This window comes from Fukomys damarensis, unplaced genomic scaffold (assembly GCF_012274545.1).
Source record: "Fukomys damarensis isolate Sample0158 unplaced genomic scaffold, DMR_v1.0_HiC HiC_scaffold_30, whole genome shotgun sequence".
NCBI lineage: Eukaryota > Metazoa > Chordata > Mammalia > Rodentia > Bathyergidae > Fukomys > Fukomys damarensis.
In genome coordinates, this window is record NW_022900942.1 from 23,147,227 (window position 1) to 23,174,635 (window position 27,409).

Below are 27,409 nucleotides of genomic sequence, written 5' to 3' on the forward strand. Positions count from 1 at the left end.
CCCAGTTCAGGGTCAGCTGATAATTAACACGGAATCCTAAACAATCAATTCCCTCTTTAAGACTCTGCCTCTACCACTGTAAATGAAGCAGCTGAACTATGCTCACCTTGACATTCAAAGTAAATCAGAACAACTTCACAAATGCAAAAGTAATCTCTCTCTCTCCCTCTTCCTTTCCTTTCTTCCCTCCCCTCTCCTTTCCCCTCCCTGGACTAAAGCCAGAGCTTCCACACTGAGTTACATAACCAGCACTTTTCTTATTTTGGGACAGGATCTCCCAAAAGTCACTAAATTACCCAAGCCTGCATCCTCCATCCTCAGGCTCCCAGATCGTGTTGGGATTACAGATACGTGCCATCATACCTGGCTAAGTAATTACTTTTCTATAATAGAGAATTTTATTTAGCTAGGAAGTGTGGAATACTCATAGTACCTATAATTTATTAATTATAAAATCAATATAGCTATTAATAATAAATGCTATCGGGCCAGGAATTTAGCTCAGTGGTGCCGCCACCTGCCTCGCAAGCACAACGTCCCGAGTTTGATCCCTGGTACCTAAATAAATAAATAAATGCTAATACTTAAGTTGCCACAAATTAAAAACTATTACATCTTTATTAGCTTTTAGATACTACCTGAGAATACAGTCTAGGATATTTTTGTTAGAATTTTCTAAATATTTTAAAATATTTATAAGAATGTCATACTCATGTCCCTATTTCAAAATATGTAGATTGCCTATAAAATCTGTAGTGGTTAACAACCATCATTCCTCTCATAATATTTAATAAAGAGATGCTGATACTCTCTTGCTTTTTTTAACTTAAGAATTCTCCATCTCTGGAGAATCTGCATATGTGCAGACCTTTCTTCACTAGAAGCACCAGTGGGAACACCCATTCTAAAGGGATTACAGAAAATTTTATCATCCTTTGCCAAACAGGTTATCAATACACAAAAAATCCCTTATGTGTAAATCTTCTTTAATATTCATGCTCCCTTTCCCCAAACACTGAAATTATGCTAATTCACAATGTAAAGAAAATAAAAGAATAGCACAAACACTAGAAGGGGAGAATTATCTGTTCAGGAAGAATTTTAAACTTTCGGAGAGAACACAAAATTGTAAATGGTAAAACTATGATTTAAAACCAATTCTACCTGGCTCCCAAAGCTATCCATTTCTTTCACCAGTTCAACAGCCACAGTAAGCTCAGAAATGGCAGCAATAAAAGGAGAAAAACTAACATCATAAAAAACAGGAAATTAGGCCAGGGATTTAGCTCAGTGGCACTAAGCTTGCCTTGCATGCACCAGGTCCTGAGTTCAATCCCCAATACTGAAAAAAATAAAATAAAATAAAAATAAACAAACAGGAAACCATCTATACCAAGATCACTTCTGGAGAGTGAACACAAACTATAAATGTCTACAGGAGACAGAGAAGAGACAGTATTGCAGATACTAAGGTAAAAATTATAAGGCAGTTAGACAAAGCTGGGCCGTCAACATAGAAAATAATTGAGGCACATTCACTGGTTAGCATTCTAAAAAGAGAAAAGGTGCACCACCTACTTCCCCTGGGATAAACAGCAGTAATTGATATTATAAATAGGCATCAATCTCCCTAGCCCATTTCCTTTCCAGGAATTCCTTGTTCATTTCATGTATGCTTGGTACAAGACTAGCTTCACATTTGATCCCTGTTTAATCAATATTATCTGGGTGACTGCACTTGTAATCTTATTGGTTGATCATAGTTTTGTTCCACCTTATACACACCTTGTGATTTCCTATCAGATCTTATCCACTGTAGTTTTGCCCCACCTTCAACCTGCCTCACCTCATGGCTTTGCTTAATAAAGCATCTTTGAGAAGTGGGGTGGGTGGCAACACCACCTTCCAGTCCCCCTCAGTCTCTCTTAAAAGCTATCTTTTTCTCAATAAATTTTCCTACTCTTAACCTCCATTGTTCCTAGACTTCATTCTTCAATTTTAGAGAACATGAACATGCATTTCAGATATTTATCAGTTTGGGAGTTATATTTCCCTTATTTAGATTATTTTTGCTTATTTGGATTACTTGCAGCCCTATATCATTTTCGATTACTTGCTACCCTGGATCAACAGGAGCAGGAAACTATGTGTTATCATCTAAAAAAGGCAGCTGCTGATTGGCTTCATATAGGAATATGGACCTGATGTGAACAAAGTTGCTTCAAGAGACACTAAAAATAATCTCATTTTTAAATATTGAAAATTAACCTTAAAAATTAAGCACATTACTGCTTAAACAATATAAATATATGTCATCAACTAGCATCCAGGCTGTGAAACTGCCATTTCTCAACCTCCAATATTCTAGAGACATTATCGTCCTTCTAATACAAACAGGAAGAGTCAAGTGTGGAACTCTGGAGGCAAAGAGGTACAGGTCCTTGAACATTTAAAGATTATAAAATTAGATGAATCACATACAGTAATGTTGAGTCACCGTTGAAATTAATTGTTTCATTCAGTTTTTTAATTTTCAATTTCCCAAAATTAAAGAAAAAGCAAGAGAACAAAGAAGGCCACCAGTCACAAAAACTGTATAACATCACCACTTCTAAACAAGATTAATTCTGATTAGACCTTAATTTTAACCACAAAGCATAGCCAAGAGAAAATAAGATTGTCAGTGTGGTCACACTTCAAAGATCTTGAAATTAAGGTATTTCATATAACCAAGAAAGAGATTTTGACCAAAAATATTTAAACCAACGATGCAAATGAGAATATACCAACTACAGATAATTTCCCATCTCTCCACTTACCCTCCATTAGTTATGTTTTGAAGAAAATATACTTGTGAACAAATTCAAAACATTTTACCTGAAAATAAAGTCTCTGAAAGTAAAAAGTGACCTAAGACTGAAAAGAGGGTTATCTTCATTTCACAAATGATGATTTTCAGCTTTCAAAAAACAAAACAAATGAAAGTATTTTTCAAAACTATTGTTTTGATTTCCAGTACTGAGGATTGAACTATGGTCTAGAACATTCTGGGCAAGCACTGTATCACTGGACTACATCCCTAGCCCTTCTTTTAATTCTGAGATGAAATCTTGCTAAATTGCCCCAAACTGACTTGGAACTTGCCCCAATTGCTTTAAATAGCTGGGATTACAGGAATGTGCCACACACACACACACACACACACACACACACACACACACGTGCAAGCAAAGGCCTCAAGACAATTCTTTTTATCTGTGCTCTTTCGGTACCAATATTCTCACTAAATGGCACTGCCATTCAATATAGTGTTAGACCTTTGAAGTGGATCCCACCATGTCACTTTCTGTCACTATATTTACAGGAGTTTTAAAAATGTATCTGTAAATTACCCTAAGGACTGTTCTCTCTGTCCTCTCTCTTGCCCACCAAGTAGACTCATAAATTCAACAAACATTTCCACATGAATCTCGTATATGACTAACATCATAGTTGGTTCTATAAACATTACAGAGGAATCAGACACAAAATTTTCCTCTTTTTTTTCTTAGTTTAAACACTCCATTCTGAACAAATACTTAACCTTCCAATCCTCCCAGCTGAGCCTTGTTGTAATCACTGTGTGAAAAGAAGTTAACTTGCATTTGGTTCACTACCTTTGAAAGGAAAGAATTCTCAAAGAAGTGGAAGGAAAATATTTTTTAAAAAATTCTTAATAATTCACTCCAGTGGCATGGGTTTTCCACTTGCAAACTACAAATGTCATTAGCCAGATTTTTCTTTTTTGAAACAGGTTTATTAGGGAAAGTAATAAAGAAGATGTCTCATTTCAGCCTCAGGTCAATTCACTACAGACTACCTACAAAGTTAAGAGACCAAAGGCTCTTTACCTCAGAAAAAGAGAAGCTAATTTTTTTCTATGTTTCCTCACTACCCAGAAATGTACTGAGAAATAAAGGTTTACCTTTATCTTAAAAAAAATAAAATAAAAAGCTTATAGCCACCAGCCTAAAAGAATTAAAACGTGGATGAAATGCATAGTTCCAGTGTTCCTTTTGCTTATGAACTACATCAAAAGAACAGAGATGATGAGCAAGTGGCAGCAGCAAGAGAAGCAACTGTGGAGGAAGGGAGGGGAGGGGAGGATAGGGAAAGAGAAAGGAATAGAGTAATAAGAAAATTCTGTCATACAGCATCGGGTTGGATACAAAAGGATGGCCACCCACTAGTTGAATAATGTTGTTCAAGTTACTTATCCTCCATATGCTCATCTCCTCATCTTGGAAATGTCAGGTTACTGGTCCTGAATGAGGCATTTCATTTTTCTTCTTTAAAAAACTGTGTTATTAATTACTGGAAGACAAGGATATGGTTTGCTCTAGGAAACATATCTTGAAGAGATGGAGAAAGGGTAACAATTAAAAGTAATCTCTGGATAACAGTAATCAACTTTGCACTGTTATTTTTTTAAACAGAGAAAAAATTTCACATTTGTACAAACTCAGTTCACAGAGCTAAAGTATTAGCTGTGTCCACAACACTATAATCCAGATTTTATTTAAAAGTGTCTAGAACCCAGAACTTCATACAGATGAAAACATTGAAGACAAATGAAACAGGCGTTGCTCATAAAAACCAAAAAATACCTTAAGGCCCCTTAGCGAAGGGGGCAAGGATAGATTTTTGCAGGAAATATGGACTTAACTGCTCAGACAAGTCTACAAGCAGGTTAAAGAGGAAATCATAATGCCAGCTGAAAGCTAAAACATAAAACTAGAAAACAGAAGTGGAGCAGCCCAAGGTAAGCAAGCACCAAGGCAATCATCGGGTATTGTATGCCAGCTGAGGACCACAGGGGTCCTGCAAAAGAAATTATTAGATAAGAAAAATGAAACTATAAATAGAACACACCTCCACCCACACACTACCAATTTTAGCGATCAGTATCCTTTCTAGGCCCCTCAAATACTAGACAGAAGAGGAATGAAGTTCATCCCCAGTTAATTACAAAAGTTAAAATGGAGTCACCCCATTCAAATGGCTGGAAGTATCACCAGTCTGGCCTGCACTCAGAGTAGTAAGAGCAAAATTAGAATACACATTTTCAAAACCCCATAGAAAAGCCAATCTTGATTTGTAATACAGCAGGACAAATTAGTACAACATTAATACAACTCTAATAAGAAATAAAATATAAAATAAGTTCACACTTGAATTTTATCAAGAAGTGAACTGTTTCAGAGGTGCTAGATGCCCATCTCTGATTGTCAGTGTATAGGTTTCTATTTATTTCAGTAGTTCTACAAACTAATGATGTATTAATTATATAAATGTGTGCTTTGTCTTTTCTATATGAATAACCTGCATTTCTAGTGTTACGTATAACATGCTGACTTTTGTACAAATAATCATATATGATAAAGAGATTTTAAGGAAAACATTACCCCTGGTCCATCCAAGACAGATATACATATTTCCATCTTATATCCACTTCTAGAGATGAGGGCCTCTATCATAGGCATTCACACTGTAAAGTGCATGACAACCCAACAACATTACTGATCATTTTACGTTCCTTTTCTTGATTAAAACCCACTTTTGTTGAAATGTCCACAACCATGCCCTTCAGGGGAAAGTCAACCCTGTCCCTAGCTCCCATGCAGACGCTGATTTAGAATGGCCATATAACAATTCTTCTCAACGAACCACGTAAAATCAAACTGGGGGCTTCTGCAAAATATTCCTTAGAAAAACTCTTTCTTCCTGCATGACTCTTCATCTACAAACATTGTCATTTCTGAAATTGCCTTGGCCGTGGCTGATCCTTTTTTAATAGAAGTTTTACTCTCTGTGCACCTCAGCTGATCATGTGAACAAGTTTAAAAGCTGGCGAAGAAGCACTAGTTTCACAGGTCCTCTCCTAATCATGTGGCCTAAACTGAGTCACATAGGCATGACTTGCTAGTTGACCTGCTGACTTCAACTACCACGGTGAAACTAGTTTGGGAGAAACAGCTTTTACAGTTTAAAAAAAAAAAATCAGCATTTTACCCTGTCAATTTAACAAGTAACAACTGCCAATAAAAGGTCTCCTCTAAAAAAAAATCTGCAAATGATGAAGGAGGTTATGACCAAAAGGAAAGCAAAGCTCCGAGTCAGGGATGGCAGAACTAAGAAACAGAACTAAAGTGTTTAAGGACAATCACTGAGTTCTTGATCACAACATACACTGTCTGGATCCAATCAACTTCTGGATTCTCTATACTATGACATAATAAATCTCATTATTACTTAAACTTGCTTGATTCAGGCCATTACAGCCAAAGGTATCCTAAATGGCCCACATTTGGTGGTGTGTGGGTTTCCTCTCCTAGGCAGATGCCAGGATTATTCTTCCTGGTTCTCTTGGGCTGGGTGGGTCCATGCTACTTTTGCCCTGTGAACCACAGTCTTCTAGACCTCTTCGGGTTGACAACTAACAGTGTTCCAGACAGTGTTTACTGCATCAACCTATCTCCCTGAGGAATAATGTGTGGAGTCGCCCTCTCCCTCCATGATGATTACATACAACATAAGCAGAAAATAAATCTTTATTATTTTAAGCCACTGAAGTGACTTAACTTATTAATTAGTGTAGCATAATCTTATCTGCCCAAAAACTATTTTAAAAAATGGAAATGAAAAAAACAGTATGAGTTTCCAATAAAAATGAAATGAGGTTTGCGGACACAAAATATTCACACAAATTGTGTTTTTATTTGTCCTACACAGACATAAACAAAGAGTGTGTTAAGGTTAAATAAGAGAATCATCCCTGAAGAAAGAACAGTATTTTCTAAGAATTCCCTAGCAGTAACTGCCCATATCAACCAAACACAAATAGTTACAAATTAGCTTACCATCATAGTATAAAGTAATTTTTATCTTTGGGCTGCTATAATAAAAATACCAGCAACTGGGTAGCTTTTTAACAATTAAATTTTCTCTCACAGTTCTAGAGGTTAGAAGTCCAAGATCAAGGCATTATCAGATTTGTCATCTGGTGCAGTTCTACATACTAGTTCACAGATGGTGTTCTTCACACAGTGGAAAGGTGAGGAAGTCTCTCAAACTTTCTTTATAAAACACTAATCCTATTCTGGATTAGGATAACAAAGGCAGAGCCTGCATGAGCTAATCACACTCTAAATGGCTCACCTCCTAACACTATTAACCTGAGGACTAAGACTTCAACACATAAATCTGGGGGAATGGGGGACACTGATATTAGGATTGAAGTATTATCTAAACTTTTCCTTCTTCATTCCTCATGTAAATTTCAGGGAAAAGAGTTATTTAATAGAGGAGACTGGCACTGATAAAAATATAAAGAAAGGAAAAGAATAGGCCAATGAGTTGACAGAGCATCAGGTTTTGAACACTGTGGTTAGTTACAGAAGTGCTTTTCAACTTTTACATATCTACATAGAACAATCATCTATCTCAGGGACAACAAAGAAAAGAATTCAAAATGTCTAACTCTCTTTATCTTACTAAAAATATTTAGTTTATTGGCTACGTTAGTCACGCCAAACAGCTCCTGTATCATCCATCTAGCTGACTCCCAGGCAAAAATCTGCCTTACCACCATCCTGAGTCATATATTAGGTATCCTAAAAAAAAATATATATATATATATCTATATATATCTATATATAGATATATATAGATAGATATTTAACGCGCTTTTTTTAGGTTTTTTTTTAATTGGTACGTTTTAGATATACATCATGATAACATTTCTCATAAGGAATTTGTACCTGTACATGACATATCTTGCTGATTTTCTCATTTCCTCCTCTCCTTTAAACCCGTCTCCCCCTCATTACAAAGCTTTGTTTCCATTTTTTTCTTGTCCCTTCTTTCTCCTCCCCGCTTGTTCCTCTTTTCATTTGAACATTTTCACCCATTTATGGAAAATTAATGCTTTCTATCACACACTGCAAAAATGAAAACCTCAACTCATATTTTCCCTTCATGATTTTACATGTGAAACTGTATGTGCTACATATGTCATTTTTGCCCTTAAAGCAAAATGCAAAGGAAAATGTTGATTTCTATTGCCTTTTGATACAATAACAGAGTATCACTACCTTCTGGTATTTCTGTCAGGGAGGCCCTACTTTTCCCTCTCCTCAAAAACATCTTAAAGGGGGCCAGGGATTTAGCTCAGCGGTTCGGTGGCCTGCCTTGCAAGTGCAAGGACCCGAGTTCAATCCCCGGTACAAAAAAATAAAAAAACTTAAAAAAAAAATAGAACACTTCTTAGTCTATTCCATCATACTTATTTGTCAAAGCACCATCTCTCTCAGCACAGCTACAAAATGCAATCTACACTTAAAAGCCCTTCTGTGATGGTCAAACATATTAATGACACTGATACAAGAGAGAAAAAAAAAGCAGCTCAGAAAATTAAAGCTTGAATGCAACAGCCTCTATATCTCCATGAAAGTGGCCAAACTTGCTAAGAGGACCCTTACACACATTCCTGTGCATACACAGACATGCACTGTTGCTACCCTGGCATCTATATGCAATAAAAACTGCCTAGTCCTGTCTCTAAGCACAGTCTGCCAGACTGATAAAACAGGTGATAGGCGAATGCCTGCTGCACAAAGACAAAAAGAATTCAAGAGGAGTACAAGAACAGCTGAGTAAGAACTCAGAAACAATTGCAAGGCTCAAATCTAAGAAAGAACACAGTGGCATTCTCATTCTAGAAAGGTGAAAATGGTACAGCAGTTTAGAAGAATAGCTGTAATTTCAAGACAAGAGGAGTGGGAGTACAAACTAAAGGGTTAGTCACATGATTTTAATGCTCTTATCATACAGTCCTCAATGAGATCAGGAATAGGTGGCAGTCCAAGGAAATAATCAACAAAATTGCAAAAGGGCTCTTTAAGAAAAAGTACTACAGTACCTCAATCCCACAGGATCAAAAGTTGCTGTGTTCTCTTTCTCCTGAAGAAATCTTTAAAAAATAGACAATAATCAAATTTTTAGAGAAAAAATACTACCAAACTTTTAAAAGTAATATCCTTGACGAAACTCTACTTTCATGTCTTTGTTGGAAGGTGTACCAACAATAGTCACCCCATGTCACATCCTGAGTAAGAAGGGTAAAGTCCAACTACAGTTGATAACCTGGATAGGGCACACATGCTCCTGTTTCAATGTTTATGTTACAAATAATAACTAATGAGTTTATAAAGTTCCACTATTTAGCACAACATAGAATGTAGCTGCACACTATCTCCTGTATCAAACTGATCAAATCCTTCATGGCAGTAAGTAGAAGATTCAGACTTTTCCCCGACAACAAAACCTAGATGCCAAACAATTTATGCGAAGTGTCTAAGTAGCTTATAGGATACTGCTTGGGTCCATTAAATGACAGTATAACTGGCATTATTAGAATGAGCTCTTGTTTTCCTCTAATCAAACTCCATGTTGTAAGTTTTATGACATATAGACACCGTTGACTAGTACTATAATAAGAAAAAACCTCATTGATGTGATAAAATATTTAGAATTATCTGGACATATATACTTAAACAACTGAATTTAATATAAAATGCATGTATGCTAAGTATAAGCCCATGGTTCTTATATATGCTCACTTACAATTTATTCTCTAAAATGCTTAGTTTCTGTTTTTTTAAAAGTGAAACCTATTTAAGCATGGTTCCACTGTAATCACAGCTGGGATGCCACCTGTAATCAAAGCTACTCCAAAAGATGAGGCAGATAAACTTTAAGTTTGAGGGCAACTTGAAAATCTTAAAAGATCCTATCTCAAAATAAAAATTTTAAAAAGGACTGGGGATGTAGCTCAGCAATAGAACACTTATGTAGCATGTGTGTGGCCCTAGGTTCAATCTTCAGTACAGAAAAAAAAAAAAAAAAAAGTTTGGGAGCCATTCATTTGTTCAACAAACAAAAACTGCCAACTGCCAGCCAAGCACTGTTCTAGGAATCAGGAAGGACTGTGGCTTTAACTCTGAACCAGAAACCATTGGAGGGTTTAAAGTAGTGTACATGATCTGACTTCAGTTTTATCAGGATTGTTTTGGTTGGGAGAATGGAAACAGGAAGATAGGAAAGGCTATTATAATAAATCCAGTTGATAACAGTACTTGATAATTTTTTTTTTAGTGGCTTTGGTATACATTAGCAAGCATTTGATTGGCCTCAACCCAAATGGCCATTAGTTGAGAACCACTTTTCTAAATACACTTGAAAATGAGAAAAAGTCCCTATTTTAATTTCAAATGGAAAACTTAAATTCATTGTAATGACAATTAGAAATTTAGTAAGATGAAATAAAGTCCTGAAATTAATATAAGGACATTCCACTCAAAATGGATGAAACAGTTTTCGTCTTTCTTTTTATTTTCCAAGGGAATGGTTCACAGGTGCTCAACAATTTGGAATGAACTAGCGACACCTTACAAAGCAATTGTCTCAGAAAAATCTGTTGAAACAACTTCAGATTAAAGAGAAAAAGAAGAGAAAAAAATTTCTCTGTTTAAATCTTAGTTTAATTTTACTACATCGAAAAGCAAAGAGTGAGCATGTAAACAAAACAACACTCATATATGGCAACCTCAACTCAAGGCCTTCAAAAGGCAGTGGATAAAACATGAAGAGCTTCTCAGTCCCACAATACTTCCATCCCTGCCATCAGATTGGAAAGCCAACAGCAGTACCAGTATAGTGCCCACTCTGGATTTAGTGCCATGAGAACCATATCTTATGAGGTTACAACCTAAGACCCAACCAAGTACCATCATTTATACAACTACATATCTTAGAAAATAATAACAACATGAATAGCTATGAAGTACATGCATAATAGCTGAGATCATTTCCTACTAGCAATATCTATTACCCAATATGATTAATGATAAAGAAAAAGATAATGCAAAACAGAAAGGAAAACTAATTTAAACACTGGACTTTTACCTGAGAAACTATTTAAACACTGGACTTTTACCTGAGAAACTATTTTCTCAAGGTGAAGAAACAAACATGTTTGGCAATATTATATGAAAATATCACCTGTTTATCTTTCACAACTTATTCTGACATTTTCACTAGGATGCTGGAACTAGGATGTTAGTTATTCTAACAACTTATTCTAATATTTTCACTAGGATGCTGGAAAATCTCTGGTATAACATTTACTTCAAATAGAGGAATGAACATTTTTGTTATCATTTTTCTATATATTCTCAGACAGGTGTGCTTAATTATATATTTAAATGTTTTACATTATATTAATCCCATCTTACCACAGAAAGACAAAATTCTGCACTATTTCAATGAAAAATTATCCAATATTCAGTTCTTTGTCTTTATTTCATTTTATTACTATATACATTCAGTCAGACTCCATGCATTGGGAATATTCCCATAAATAGCTATTTTGGGAAGTTTATAATTTTTTTATAGTTCACAGTAGAAAGCATGGCACATGTGATTACATCTGTGTTTTCACTTCGTTTTCATCCAAAATTCACTCATTTTCATGGACGCTTTTACAGAGATTTAAGGAATTAACTGTGTTTTCTTTTTTAACTACATGGCCAGCTTCAATAAGGATCAACTGATACAAAAGATCAGGCACTTGAAATGATTCCAAAATTCTGAAAAAGACAGTATGAAACAAAAGTATAATTTAACTTTACCTCCTGATAACTTCTCCATCCCACTTTTCACGATTTTTTTCAGTGTTTTTTTTTTCATTAAGTTTATTGGTACATGTAAAGCAAATGATACAATTACATTTATCATTGGGATCTTGTCCCTTTATATATCTTGGTTCTTATTTTTTCCCCATACCCCTGCCCTCCCTTCACCCACTTTACCCTTCCCTATTTACAAAGACTTTGTTTCCATTTTTTCACATTTTCCCCTCCTGTTTCCACTTCCCCTTTAGCCATTTTCTTCCTATTTCACACTATCAACTATATCATTTGAACTCATTTATACTTTTAGTTTTTCACACCAGAGAAACTATTTGGTATTTACTCAAGTGTGTCCTCTATAGTTTAATTAAGAGTATAGCCTCAGTGTGCATCCATTTAACTATAAATGTCTCTAGTTTCTCATTCTTCAGGGCTGAGCAGTACACCATTTTTTAGGAAAACCACCTCTTCTTTATCCAGTCTCCACTTGATGGGCATGTGAATTGTCTCCATGTTTTAGCTATTATGAACTGTATACATGGGTGCACATATATCACTTTGGTGTGATTCTTTTAATTCTTTTGGAAAGATACCCAGCAGAGGGATAGCTGGTGGAACCTCTAATCCTAGTTTTTTGAGGTATCTCCATGTTGATTTTAAAAGTGGTTGCACCAGTCTGCACTCCAACCAACAACACAGAGGGTTCCTTTCTCCGCACAATACTGACAGCATTTGTTATTGGTTGATTTCTTGATAGCAGCCATTCTTTGTGGGCTGAAGTGTAATCTCAGTGTAGTTTTCATCTGCATCTCTCGAATGACCAGTGATGTTGAACATTTTTTCATATATTTATTTGCTGCTTTTACTTAAAGGACACAAAACCTAGTAAGATCAAACTTCCTTTGGGTTATAGAAATACTATTAACCCAGTCAACATTCTGGCAATTGAAAACTGATACATAATTTATTTTCTCTCAGTAGTTCATCTACAGACCACAACCAGCCTCCCAAAATAAAACTCATTCCAGGTCTTCACCTTATATGCACATTTACTGATAAAACTGAAAACATAAGAAACAATTCCACATCTACTGGTAAAAGAAGACACATTCTAAGCCAGAGCTAAAAATACTCATTTCTAAAAACTGTGGAAGGAAAAGGAAACTGCATTCCTTGTCCTATATTTCTTCCCTTTTGGATTTTAAAATATTCTCTGAACCCCCTTCTTTGTCAACTTTCAACTTCACTGCTAATACAACCTTAAGAACTATTCTTTACTCCAAAAAAAAGAAGGGAAAAGAAAAATTTTCATAAATATATTAGGCTGAAATAAATAAATCCTCTAGAGTACACTACCACCTTCCAATGCCACCTACCCTTATTTGACCTAAAATGCTTTTGTTTCTGGGTATTTTTTAAAGAGGTGCCAGAAGTAAACACATTTTCTGTAATAAACCAGGAGTTATCAATCCATCAAGTCACTTGAAAATCTCCTTTATAGCGATCTTCCAGAGTTTGCCTTTTGTTCGGAGTTTTGTTTTTAAGGGACAGGGCAGGAAACCTTGAGGGGAGAAAAGATCCACACAGTCCTTTGCCTCCCCTCATCTTTCCCCTCCCCCTCTAGCCACCCCAAATGACTGTGAGAACTTCCTGCAATGGGAACACTATGAATGGGGCCTGGCATGCAGATAGGAAAGATAGTGCAGGACTAAGAACGCTCTGAATAAAGCTTCTATGCAGCCACGAAATTAAAGGGATTCAGGATCGACACAAAGAGCCTGGCTATTTAATGGATTCAGTCTTTTATTTTACAGTATAATTAGGCAGCACACAAATGAAAGCCTTTTCCAAGGAGCTGGACTGGACTAACAAGGCCAGATGAGTCTCCTCTACATGCTAGCCATTTTCCCCTTTGAATTGATGTTGTTCTTAACTCTTAGACAAACATTTCAGGAAGAAGTTGACCAGATATTATAATTTAATCCACTTTTTGAAGAAGTACAAATTATCTCTTACCTATAGGTCAAATGCCTCAGTACCTTCAAATTTCTTCCTTTAAAAGTTTCCATACACAGTTAATTTTAGAAACAGTATTCAAACAGGGTAAGACATTCTAGACCCCCCCACAAGCATTCTAGACATTCCACATTTACTTCTTTATTTTATTTTATTTTTTGGTACTGGGGATCAAACCCAACACTTGCACTTGTGAGGAAGGTGGCAGAACCACTGAGCTATATCCCCAGCCCTCACTTCTTAAAAAATGTTTTTAAACCAATTCTGTCTGCTAGGTTTATGAAGAAGAAAACCTTTCACAATTCTCAGATGATCAGTTGTTTTAAGAAATAATCCAAGATACACTTTACATCACTGACATCTTTTGAGTTTCAGTACTCAAAAATCAAATGGCGACTATTTTTTTTAATGCAGCTTTCACTTTGGATATCTGCGAGATCAAGGGCAACTGAGAAATCATCATTTAAAGAGAAAAGACATAAAAAAGACAATTCTACAAACTCATCTTATTGTACCTGAACTCTCACTTTCTGTTTCTTTTCATTCTTCTACTTGGAGTAATTCGACATCCAAAACTTAAAAGAGGCAATCTATTTTGAGCTGTGCAAAAAGTAAATGTATTAATGAATTACAGAACAAAATAGTCCAGCAGCTTATTTAAAAACCTTCTTACATTAAAACTGTAATATAGTCTTTCCATAACAGCAACAAGTAGCTAAAGCAATAAATGCAAAAGGCAAAATTTAATAGTCAAATCTAGAGACAAGCTGAATCTGAAAAGAGCTCTTTAAAAAAAACTATAAAAATAAAAGTCCTAAGATTTTTCAAGACTATAGAGGCATTTTGTATTCACCGTATATGTAAAACAGAGGGATAACATTAATAACCAGAAAGCAACAAGTATGGTATGATTTCATACATGTTTCTCTGTGTGGGTGTGAGTATTGGATGTGTGTATGGAAGCAGGAGAGAGGGAGAAAAAGACACAAAGAAATTATCACTGAGTTTATCTAGAAGCCTCTTGAGGACAGAACTGTTTCATTCACCACTACAGTGTCAGTGAACACATATCAATCTACACACAGATACAATGAACACTACTTACCAAAAGAGGAAAGATGAAAGACAGGTGTTATGGGTCAAATTGTGTCATCCTCATCAGAGAAGTCTAATTCCCAGTACCTCAGAATATGCACTTAAAAACTGCCCCATGAAAGAGACAATTCCATTAAAAACAGGCAGCTAGGGAGGGCCCTGATCCAATCTGACTGGAACATTCATAGACAGAAATTTGCACGCACAAGAGACACAAGGATGAATAGATATGTGTGGACACACCAAGAAGGTGCCATCTGCAAGCCAAGGATAGAGGCCTCAGAAGAAAATGACCCTGCTGAGACCTTGAATTTTAAGACTTCTAGTTCTGGAACTGTTGTGAAAATAAATTTCTCTTGTTTAGACCACACAGTATGTGGTATTTTGTTGTTACTGCCCTGGCTGCATAATGCAATAGAAATGAGGAAAACTGGGAAGAAAAAAGACAAATTGAAAAAAAAAAGATGCTTAGTGATATCTCTTAAATTTTCAGTGTATATGTGTCCTATATGTCTTTCCATATTGTAGGGTTTTACTTGGTAGGCACTTTTTTTTTTTTTTTTTACAATGCTGAGGAGGAGAATGTGTTCTTTCTTCCCTACCACAAAAAGGTTTGAGTTTGATGAGATACTAAAAACTTCTTTAAAAAAGAAAACAAGACAAAACAAAAAAAAACTTCTCCATATATATTTATATTTAAGAGTACCAGTAAGTCTATGGGTAATGCTGAACATGTGCTCAGTGATACCAATGTAGCTTAATTTCAGGTGTATAAAGGTATTAAAAATAAAAAAATATCAGTCAAAACGTAACACCTATGAATGGAACAGGTTATCAGAATACAATTATTCTAGGGTCATTTTGTTGTGGGGTGTTTTGTTTCTTATTTTTGTTTCTAAGAAAAGGATGCTGAACAAATCATAATTACAGATTTTTTAAGTTACATATCCAAGTTAAATGTTTAAAAGTAGCCACTAAGATAAATGATAATTAAAGAAACCTCTATCTCATAAAAAGAATACCTCAAGACCTTAGAAGGTATGGTGGAGCAAACATAAGTAAATCAAAATGTAAATAAATAAACTGAATTTATAAAATTCCATTATTAAGTTTTAAGCCTGCTATATGCTGTGTTCATAACAGCAACTATGGAAGAATTGAAAAAGAAAATAAAAAATATATACCACATAAATGTTAGCCAAAGAAAGCTAGTATAAGGACCGGGACATAGCTCAGTCCTGCCTGACAAGGGCTAAGTCCTAAGTTTGGTTCTTCTTAGTACTAAATAAAAATAAAAGAAGAAAGTTAGCATAATCAAATAAAATATCTACTAAGAAAAAGGTCACTATGGCAAATAAAAGTCATTCAACAAAAAAAAAAGAATCAGAGGGCTAGGAATTTAGCTCAGTGGTTCCACCGCCTGCTTTGCAAGCACAAGGACTGGAGTTCGATCCGTGGTACCAAGAAAAAAAAAAAAAAAAAGAATCAGAAAAAGTTTAGCCAATGAGATAATTCTGAATTTACCTAACGTTTATCAACATGAACACAAAATATATTAAAGGGGAAATTAAAGGAGAAATCTGATGAATTCATAATCAGAAGATTTTACAATACTAATCTCAATGGTTAAGCAATAAAAAGTTAGGGCACAGAAATCTTGAATGATACAATTCACAAACATGATCTAATGACTACATTAGATCTAACGAACATCCAACAATTAGAAGGTATATTAGAATACACCTTTTCAAGCAGACTTGGACAATTACAAAAACATACCGAGCTCAAAGTCAACCTTAACTAATACTACAGAATCAATATCATATACACAAACTTTCAGAAAGTTATGCCATAAAATTCTAAATAAATAATGAAGCCTTTTCAATCTACAAAATAAAGAAAAATCACAATCAGAACTAAAATGGAAATCAAAAATTAAAGCACCTCATAAAATTTGTGCCATTAAAGTGTTATTAAAAAGCTACTTTTATGATCTCAGTAAAAAAGGGGGGTACTGAAAATGAATAATCTATGCATGAGATTTTAGGAATAAGCTGAAAGATAATTCCTAATAAATTGGCTGCTGTAATTAAAATAAGAGCATAAATTAATTAAATATGGAGGAGGAAGGCAACAAACTTTCAATAATACTTAGTAGTGATTTTTCCCAAAAACATTTTTAAAAAGCTACAAACTCGGTTATTTAGGCCTGCCAAACTGCTCTTTCCATAATTTGTGGATACTGGTCCTGTGTCTCAGTGACAAGAAAGTGACTAAGACACCAGGAATACTATTTTATGAAATGAAATACTGCCCAATTTTAGAATCCAAATAAAGCCATTTGAAATCTTTAAAATAACTGCCATAGTCTTTTTCTTTGGCAATATCCATGGCTCCATCTGTATTCATAAAAGTCAAAATTTGATTCTAGAATGGAAAGAGAAATGAGTACCACTCATTATACTACTGTGATGATGTTACCCACTACTCAAACACCCTGGGAATAGGGGAGGGGTAGACCTTCCCCAAGCCAATAAAGAAGGCTTTGAGAGAACAACTCTTAGAGCTTTGTAGTTTGCCCCAGATCTTGAAGAACACCGAAGACCTGAAATTCTTAAAGCTATGGTGGCTTGCTTTTCTGGCAAGAACTAAGAAAACGGACTGTATTAAGAATGGCCTACACTGTAAAAGATGCATGAGTTACATTTTGTGGATTCAAGGAAAGCAGCTGGACTTGGCCCAAGACTACTGGGAAAGTGTGACTCCGACAGACAACCAGGTAACTCAACATAGGGGCCGCCAAAGGAAGATAACACATAGTCTTCTTCCCTTCAAAACATTCTTCCTAATAAAACCTGAAGAGAAAAATGCAACGTTCAAGTTCAAAGGGAGTGGTCAGAGTAAAATAAGGGAAGGAACTGACACTGCCCCTTCCCCCATCAAAGCCTTTAAAACCTGAAACAGATTTGAGAGGGCAAAACGAGAATTGGTGAGAGCTTGGAAATAGAGATTATTCAACTGATCTCTTTCCATCATCTGGGAATGGCAGTAAAAGTACACAGAGAAAAAAAAATTACACATCAAAGGTTATACCAATAATAAAAGAAAATAAAAGGCAACACTTGAAGTGTAGCAGACTTCAGTAATATTAAAAAATAGATGCAAGTAATTTCCAGAAAAATATTATCTTCCCCAAACTGTCTGCATAGCAATCAGAAGATGTCAATATATTTATAATTAATAGATAAATTAAATGTTTAAAAGTTTATGCAAGTTCTACCAAACATTTAAGGAACAAACCGGTAACTTTTATATCACACAAACTTCCAGAAAAAAGAAGAGGGAATTTCCCCAATTCACCTTCTGAGGCCAATACAGCTTTGAAATGAAAAATTAAGAAATAGGGCTGGGGAGGTAACTCAGTGGCACCATACCTGCCTGACAAACGTAAATTCCTGAGTAAATTTCTTAGTTCAATCCCTGGTATCAGGGAAAAAAAAAGAAAGAGAGAAAAGAAGAAAGACAGACAAAGAAAGAACCATTCAAGAATTGAAGTTTAAATCATTTTCACTTTTAGACATTAATAAAACAATACTAAATAAAACATTAGCTAATTAAATTCAACAAAATAATTTTTGTCTCAAGAATGCAAGGATTGGCTGGGTGTGGTGGCACATGCCTATAATCCCAGCATTTGGGAAGCAGGGGCAGGAGAATCATTCTGAGTTCCAGGCCACCCTGGACTACACAGTAAATTCAAAAGCATCCTGAACTGCAAAACAAGACCCTATCTCAAAAAATAAAAAAAATTTAAAAATAATGAAAAAAAAGAGGAGGAGGAAGTGGTAGTGGAAGCAAGGATCATTTAACATTTAAAAAGCCCAGGGCTGGGGATTTGGCTCAGTGGCATCCCAAAAAATTTAATCCTCAATATAAAGAAAATTTAAAAGCCTAAATATACAATTCTAATGAGATAATACGCAATTCTAAATATGCAATAACTAATGAGAAAAAAACATATCACCATATTACTAGATACAGGAAAGTAACCATCCCCAAACAAATCCTTTCATTATTTTTTAAAACCAAATTCTCCTGGTGCATGCCTGTAATCCCAGCACTCGGGAGGCTGAGGCAGGAGGATCGCTGTGTGTCCGAGACCAACCTGGACTCCATAGTGAGTTCCAGGTGAGTTTCAACTACATAGTGAGACCCTGTCTCAAAAAACAACAACAACAAAAAAAAAATCTCAGAACATGCTTAACTTTATAAAGTTTATTTACTGGAAATTTAAATGGTAAAATGTCATTATTTTTATGATAAAGAAGAAAATTCAGTTTCCTACCACCTTACATTCAACACTAAATTGGAAGTCCTAGCCAATATAAGAAAAAATTACATATATAATACCCAAAGAATACTTTGTATATGGTTAACTAAACAAAATAATTCAAACAAATACATATACAAACTATAAAAATTCATAAAGTTCAGCAAGATTACTAAAGATCAAACATAAAATTAATTAAATTAAGATGCAAAAAAATCAAACCATTATGCATTAGCAATTTTCATTTAAAACAGATTTTTTTAAAAACCCACCAAGATATACACTGAAATTACAGGACTAAATCGTACAAAGCATGTACTATACCAAGTTGTTGAGAGGTATACACAACTGTAAAACTTAAAAAAAAAAAAATCACATCTGAAACAAAAATAAAATGTTAGATTCAATGGGGGATAGGGAGTAGTAAAGAAAAACATTGCAAAGCTAAAATCATTTGGGCAAAATCAAACTAAATTAATCAACATTTAAATGCATCAAGTAGTACTCACAGTTTTCAAAGGCTGTGATAGGCAATATGTAGAAAAGTAGAAAACCAAACTGGAGAAATAAACCATAAATATTTAACAACAGCAGGAAGTGCTGATATTTGAGGAAACCTCAATTTTAAAAAAATTTTCCTTCAGCTCTTCCTACTATGTTCCTCCACTAATTAACAAAGAAAGCAAACCATAAAGCCTGCCTTAGTCTTCCTCTCCAAGTCCCAGAAAGAAACCCAGCAGTGTGAGCTGTGTAGATTTAACACCTCTGACCCAGTCTGTTTCTGAAACAGTTCATTTTAAACTAGTACAGTATTTCTGCTACAAAATTTTAAAACATATTCTTCCTTCAAACTGTAAAGACTCGGGCCGGGGATTTAGCTCAGTGGTTTCACCGCCTCCCTTGCAAGTACAAGGACCTGAGTTCGATCCCGATGCCAAAAAAAAAAAAAAAAAAAAAAAAAAAAAGTGAGCCAAATTGTAAAGACTCATGTCATAGACTGACATGTAGAAAAGAAACATGAGGTAACATTTACTACCAGTACCTAATTTTTTAAGACAGTTATAAAAAGAGACAAATGTCATGCTAAAAATTTTCCTTTCAATCAGGAATTTCTCATTAGCTTGTTTCAGTTATCATTTCAGTATCAAAAATATTTTGAAAAACTATAAAGCAATTTGTATAGTGGTCACATTATTAAAATCCTCTACTCAAAATAAAAATTACAGCTTTTCCCAATACTGCATACCTCACTATGTGATGATACCACATGCTGTCACTAAGAGTTTATCATTTCTCACCAGTGCAGCTAAAGAACTCTTTAAAACACTTTACTTTCAATGGTAGTATGTTTTCTAGATTTCTTAATGACATATTAGTTTACTGATGGTTTGGGAATCACACAAACTATTTTATTTTTATGTATTTCTACTATATACTAAGAATTTAAAATGCACTAGAATACACTACTGATATACGAGATAGGGCAGGGCAAAGCTAGCTGGGAAAATGAGTGGGATCTGTCAATTGCACGATCTCAGGGCAATGCCAGAACCCTGTATGTACAACTTCCCGTGTGCTCCCAAGATATGTGGAGTGCATAAAAAAACTGGCCATAATGGAAAGTATCGATAACCCTGCCACTTCTCAGACTTTTATTTTTGCTTTCACCCTCTTTTCCTCTTTGTTCGGCCCAAGTTCACTCTGCAGAGCTGATTTCTTCCATACCCATTCACCCCTTTACTTTTCAAATAAACTTTTGGCATGGTTTTTTCACTTGTCTCGTCCAATTCTTTGTTTGGGGTAAGAAGGACCTTGAATATTTTTTATTAACAAGCCATTTCTAAAGAAACTACTCTACAATACTACCAGTAAGACATTTTATATTTTCCGTTCTTAATCACAGTAAATTAAATATTCTCCTGGATTCAAAATGCACAGAACCTGACCTCACCCACTTTTTTTAATGAAAGGTGGTCAGGAGCAAGGAAAGGTTCAGACAGACTTCATAACCTACCCAAAATTTAAAAAGAGAAACCTAAATTTTGATATTTAAATATGCAATCTAATACCAGTAAGATCATTAAACTTCAAACTAAAAGCTATTTTTAAGTTATTACTATTGTCAGTAATATCCAAATGCTAGGTTTAAAAACATGATTAAATTACATTAGGTACACTTCCTAAGCATCAAGTCTGTGAGCTCTGTCCACATTACACTCCTTTCATTTTTATACAGTACTTGGAACAAGTCCTTGATAACATTAGATCTAAACCAAATGGGGGAATTCAAACTCCAAATTCTAGTGGCAAGGTTCAAAACCTAGCAAATATGTTCTCCAAACTACCTATAAACTGAAATTTAATATTAAGAAACCTATCCCAAATTTATGTTATTATATATGACCTAAATATTTGCCTATTTCTACAAATATAATTTCTAATATTTATAGTGTTACTAATAACTAATATTTTTACGTTACTAATAACACACCATGCTTATATAACCTTTATTTTTTGGTAGTACTGGGAATCAAATTCAGAGCCTCCCTTAATGTTAGACACAAGTGCTCAACTACTAGTTATACTCTCAGCCCCTATTAGCAGCTTTCGTTCACACATGCCAATGGATACAGTAGAGCTATTATATCACTGAAATTTCAAACAAGGTTGGGTATTACACAATTTTTTTTCTCTTTCTACATTTTAACTGGTAGTTTACTGTTTCCTTTCCTACCTCACTTATTCACCAAGAATTTCAGTACTCAACTTTATGACAAGCATTGTTAAGTACTAAAAACATAAACACCAATTTCCACAGTCCAAATGGAAAAGGGCAAGAAAATAAATTCATATAATGCACTGAATAAGTCTTTTTTTGGCTCAATTATATATTTTCCAATTTTATTTTTTCTATAAATACAAAAAAAAACTTTTAAAAAGTCAAATGTATTTAAATAAAAAATACCACTTAGAATATGTTTAAAATCTTGTAAAACTGTTACAAACAATTTATTAGTGATTTACATTTAATGTACATATTTACCGAGGGAAAGCTGGTTGACATTGATATGTTAAAAGTAATTCTTTTTTTGTTTGTTTGTTTGTTTGTTTTGAGACAGGGTCTCACTATGTAGTTGAGATTGACCTGGAACTCACTATGTAGCCCAGGCTGATCTCAAACTTCCAGTGATCCTCCTGCCTCAGCCTCCCAAGTGCTGGGATTATAGGTGTACGCCACCACACCCAGCAGCAATTCTTAAATACGTATCTATTTAAGAGAAAAAAAGATGTCAAGCATAAAAAGAATATTCTTTTACACCCAAAGTCCTACTTGAGGAACAACTATGGCTAAACCTTACAGTCCCAAAACTCACTCATGGTTGTGATGTTAAGTAAGTTCATACATAACAACCTGCTGCAGTTCTAGCAAGAGAACCTTTTTCCTTACTTTCCCTTAGGTAAGGAACTGAGAACCCACAAGTGATTCTAGTTCCTCAGGTCACCTTATGCACTAGACTTCCTTAACTGCTCAAGTGTGTGTTTCAACTGTTTTCCTACTTTTTCAGCAAGTCCTTTTTTTTCTACATTGAGCTTTTGCTCCTCACTTGGACCAATAAAATGTATGTTGAGCTTTTTAAGGATAACTACACCTTGGGGACCTTTTCATTGTTTTCCAACTGTGGCATCTGGTCACATAGCAAAAAAGCTCTATTTCAGCTTGTTTCTCCTCTAACAAACCAATTCTCCTCAATGCCCAAGGACCTGGGGCTGGCATATTTACAGTTGTTGCTGATTTGTTTCAGGACTTTGTCACAGTTCAACTTAACCCTCTTGGCAGCTGAGACAGGTGTTCCTCATGGATGGGGGACCTGAGAAAATGTGACACCTCTTGAGGATCAAGAGGACTGTGTGTAAGCTTGCTGGGTCCTCCTCAAGGGAGGAAGGTGACTCTGACTCTGACATATCAGCGGGGAGCTGTCTCTTTTCCACAGGGACAATACTGATTTTTTCCTCATTCTCTTCCCCTTCTAAGACTTAAAGAAGTCATTCCCAAGCACCTCCTACTTTGAAGGGACTGTACCAAGAACCCTTAGGTGTTACAAATGATAATTTCAAATTTCTTGGTATGACTTTAGCAACTCTCTTGTTCACTGGAAGTGCAAAAATAAATAAATAAAAATTTTAAAGTTGCAGTTTTCCAAAAAGTCTTGAGCGGTGGAAGTAGGAAATAAATCTTAATTCTTATGAGAAACTACAATGCTTAATGGATTTTTCTTTTTTCTTGGTAACTGGACAATTCAGGAGCACAGAATACTGAACTATATCACTAGCCCTTTTTTATTTTTTTATTTGCAGACAAGGTCTTGCTAATAAGCTGCTCTGGCTGCTTAAAATTTTAAACAATTGAAAACTTGAACCTGACTAGATATTTGTTGAAAAACAGATACTAAGCTTACTTTTTTAGCAAAATCAGTTTTTTTAAAGAGTACTTATGCTTTGAGATACATAAATTTATAGATATTTATGGATGAAATAAATAGGCAGAAGAAGTTCAAGACAAAATGAGACCATTAGTTGGTACTTGCTGACATTTGGCAATGATAAATTAAGAGTTCATTATAGTATATTATCTACTTCTGTAATTATTTTTAAATTTTTCATAATAAAAAAAATCAGCCAGTGTGGTGGTTCATGTCTATAATCCCAGCATTCAGGAGGCTGAGGCAGGCCAGCCTTATCTAAGCAGCAAACTCAAGGTCAACCTGGACTACAGAACAAGACTGTTTCAAAACGAAACAAAAAATCTGGTGGCATGTGTTAACATGTCTATAATCCTAGCTGATCAAGAAGTTGAAGTGGGAGGAACACAAATTCAAGCCCAGTCTACGCAATTAAGCAATTTAGCAAGACCCTGTTTCAATATAACATTTTTAAAGTGCTAGGGATATAACTAGGTGGTAGAGTCCTTACCTAGCAAGCTTAAGGCCCTGGGTTCAATCCCCAGCACAGGGGGAAAATAACAGCTTCAATAATAACTATGAAGAAACCAGTCAGCTGGGCATGACAGCACACATCTATACTCCCAGCTACTCGGCAAGCTGAAGCATTCTGCCTCTACCTCCCAAGTAGCTGGGGTTATAGGCCCTCCCAAGTAGCAAGGATTATAGGCATGCTCCACCACACCCCAGTCGTGCAACTGTATTTTAAGAACAACCAAAATAATGCTATAGTCATACTTTGGTACTAGTCTGAAATTCCCTAGAAATTGTTAGTGTCAATTGCCCTTTCCAGCCAAAACAATTTTCTGGTACTCATCATTTTTGCTACTTATTGCTCTGCAAGGAACCAATTAATGCCAAATCCAGAAGTACTGCTGTTGTTATTCATTTGTTTCAATAGCCACACTTTAAAATCGCAGCATTTAGGGCAGTACTGAGCACAAAGCAGAAATTCAATGCTTACTACAATTAACAGGAAAAATGATAGGTTTAGCATGGTTTCTTAACCATATTTATTATTTACAATAATTGCCCTCTATATCATATGGTCTATGAATATTTAAATTTTACCATGTATTTACATCCACTTAATAAACACATTTTAACCCTCAGTCCCTCTAATGATCTAGGATGAAAAATGCATTCTTTACAACCAGTTTGTATTAGCCACATTCCAGTTGCTGGAACAAAATACCCAACACCCACAACTTAAAAGCACAACAGCTTTGTTTTGCCACATGGTTTTCAGAGGATTCAGGCCATGCTTCAGGCTCCAAAGCAGAAACAGGATCACAGAAAGGCACAGGAGAGGAAAACAGCACAACCTCTGGCAGCCAGAAGGAGACAGAGAAGCAAGAGAGGAGGTATATAAACTCCCGTAAGGCACACCCACAGTGTTGTAGTCAGGGTTTGCAAGCACATATAATTTATAGGATTAATTTATAACATTCACCTAAAAAGTCAAATGCAGAGGAGCGCAAGAGGTCTAAGCACACACTATAGAGACTGAAAGAATCCAGCTGAGGGCCTAAGTCCCATGCCAATCTCCTTCACAAGTCCAGCTAAAGGCCTAGAGCCCAAGGCAATATCCTCCATAAGTCCATCCAGAACCCTAGAGCCTACAGCAATGTCTCATGCAAGTCCACATCAAAGATCTGTGCCACGAAAGCCCCAAGGCCAGTGGTGGAAGCCTTTGCCAGTGGAGTGAAGGATCTGTGCCACCAGGCTGAGAGATCTGCATGGGAGCCAAGAAGTGACACTCAAAGTGAAGACCAAAGCTCCCCAGAAAGAGAACAGCAGCCATTCCCAGCAACAGCGAGGACCTTATAAGAGCCAAGATCCCACCCACAGCAAGCTTTTCCAAGAAGATCAACAGCATGTATTCTTCCCCTCTCGTTCTCTTTTTTATGCCACTGGCAATCTTCAGGTGGGTCTTCCACCCCAAAATCACACTAACTCAGTTCATTCCACAGTATGTTTAATTATAAACTCATCAATGGATTAATATACTGAGAAGTAGAGTGGACCCTCAATCCAATTGCCTATTAAAAGCCTCACCTCTGAATACATGAGTGTTCTGGGGGCCATTCTAGATCTAAACAATAACAGTTTTTATCTCTGCAAATATAATCACCAAGTCATGAGAAAAAAATCTACCTCAGAAATTATTCATAAGTGAATTTATAAACAAGAAAGAAACAAGATAATTGGAGTTATAATCCTAGCTTTTTTTATTTATGACTAGTTGCAACTTTCTTGAGGGATTCTGACCATCCTGTTCCTCCATCCACCCCTCCCCTAAAAGATTAGGAGAAATCCACAAACTGCTATCAAAACAAACCTGCCCATGCAAACACTTTCAAGCCTGGAAGAAAAAAAAAAAAATCAAAAAACCAAGTTTGGCAATCATTTTCTCTACCTCTACTTTAGCTGCCCTCTCTCTTCAATGCAATGCAGTACTTTTTAGCTGGGCCCAAGAAAGGGCTGCCCTCCAGAAAAATTCAGCATTCATAGAAATCAGAGACAAGAATTCCCAAGATGGGTATAGGTCAGTGGTGGTAAACCTACAGCACACATGCCACAATGGACGGTTTGTATTGTTGAAAGCCCTAAAAGACTGGCCATCATTGGTGGAGTCTATGATTGGTTGGCTGATTAGCTAAAGAAAAAGTATATTACAATGAACAGTGAGAGTTGGCTATTCCATACCTTCTAAATCACTTAAGAAAACTGCAACCTTCTGCCATACAGAATGAGAAATTAGAGTTATTCATAGGAAAATGGATGCATATTGAGGTCAAACTCTTAAGTGAAATAAATAAGTCACACATGTGTAAACACCAAATAGTTTGGTGTGAAAAACTAAAAGTATAATGTACAAAAACTAAAAGTATAAATGGTATAACTGACAATGTGAAATACGAAGAAAAGGGCTAAAGGTGTAGGGGAGGTGGGAAGGGTAGGGGAAAGGAAATAAGGGAAAAGAAAAAATATGAGAAAATGAAAAAATGGGAAAAAGTTTTTGTAAATAGGGAAGGGAGGGGGATGAAGGGAGGGCAGGGGTATGGGGAAAAATGAGAACCAAGACCTGTCATGTAAGGGTACAAGATCCCAATGATAAATGTAACTGTGCTGTATACCTAAAAAGTACCAATAAACTCAATGAGGGGAAAAAAAACCAAAACTGAAACCAAAAGAGGACTGTCACTGAGTTCTTCAAAGAATCTTTATCTTCACTCATTCCTCCTAACAGCCTCAGGACAACAGATGGCACTTTTCCCATCCAGATTAACTCCTTGGTTGTTTATGAGTCCATCTCTTATTTTTTCCAGGACTTTTCTTTGTTTATTCTTCCTTTACATTCATCCATCACCCTTAACCTCTGCTTTCTCCTTTCCCCTCTCAGGATAGAAACAAAGTTTCAGTTACTCCTTCAGGATCACTCCCCTTCTTCTATTGAAGTATCCTTGTCAAACATACAAAAACTGTTAAAAGGTATGGTAGGTAAATTTTCATTCCAGGAAACTAAACCCCAGATCAAAACAAAAAACAGTATCAAGACTGATGGTTCTTGTTGTCCTTTTCCATTAATAACTCTCAAAGGTAACCACTATTACCTATCTACCATCAAAAAGTAGTTTTGTTTATAACTGACCTTCATATGGGGGTATCTCTTTTGTGTTTTAATTCTTTCATGCAACATGCTTCACCCCTACTGAAATAAGGGAATTTCTCCAGAC

General features: G+C 35.6%; 1 protein-coding gene across 1 annotated transcript in view; it reads right to left on the reverse strand.

Moving 5' to 3' along the window:
- Positions 1 to 27,409, reverse strand: part of Phlpp1 (PH domain and leucine rich repeat protein phosphatase 1) — a gene marked incomplete at its 5' end in the record, with an annotated part of 207,033 nt that overhangs the window by 165,043 nt on the left and 14,581 nt on the right. The gene's annotated exons all lie outside the window — the stretch shown is intronic.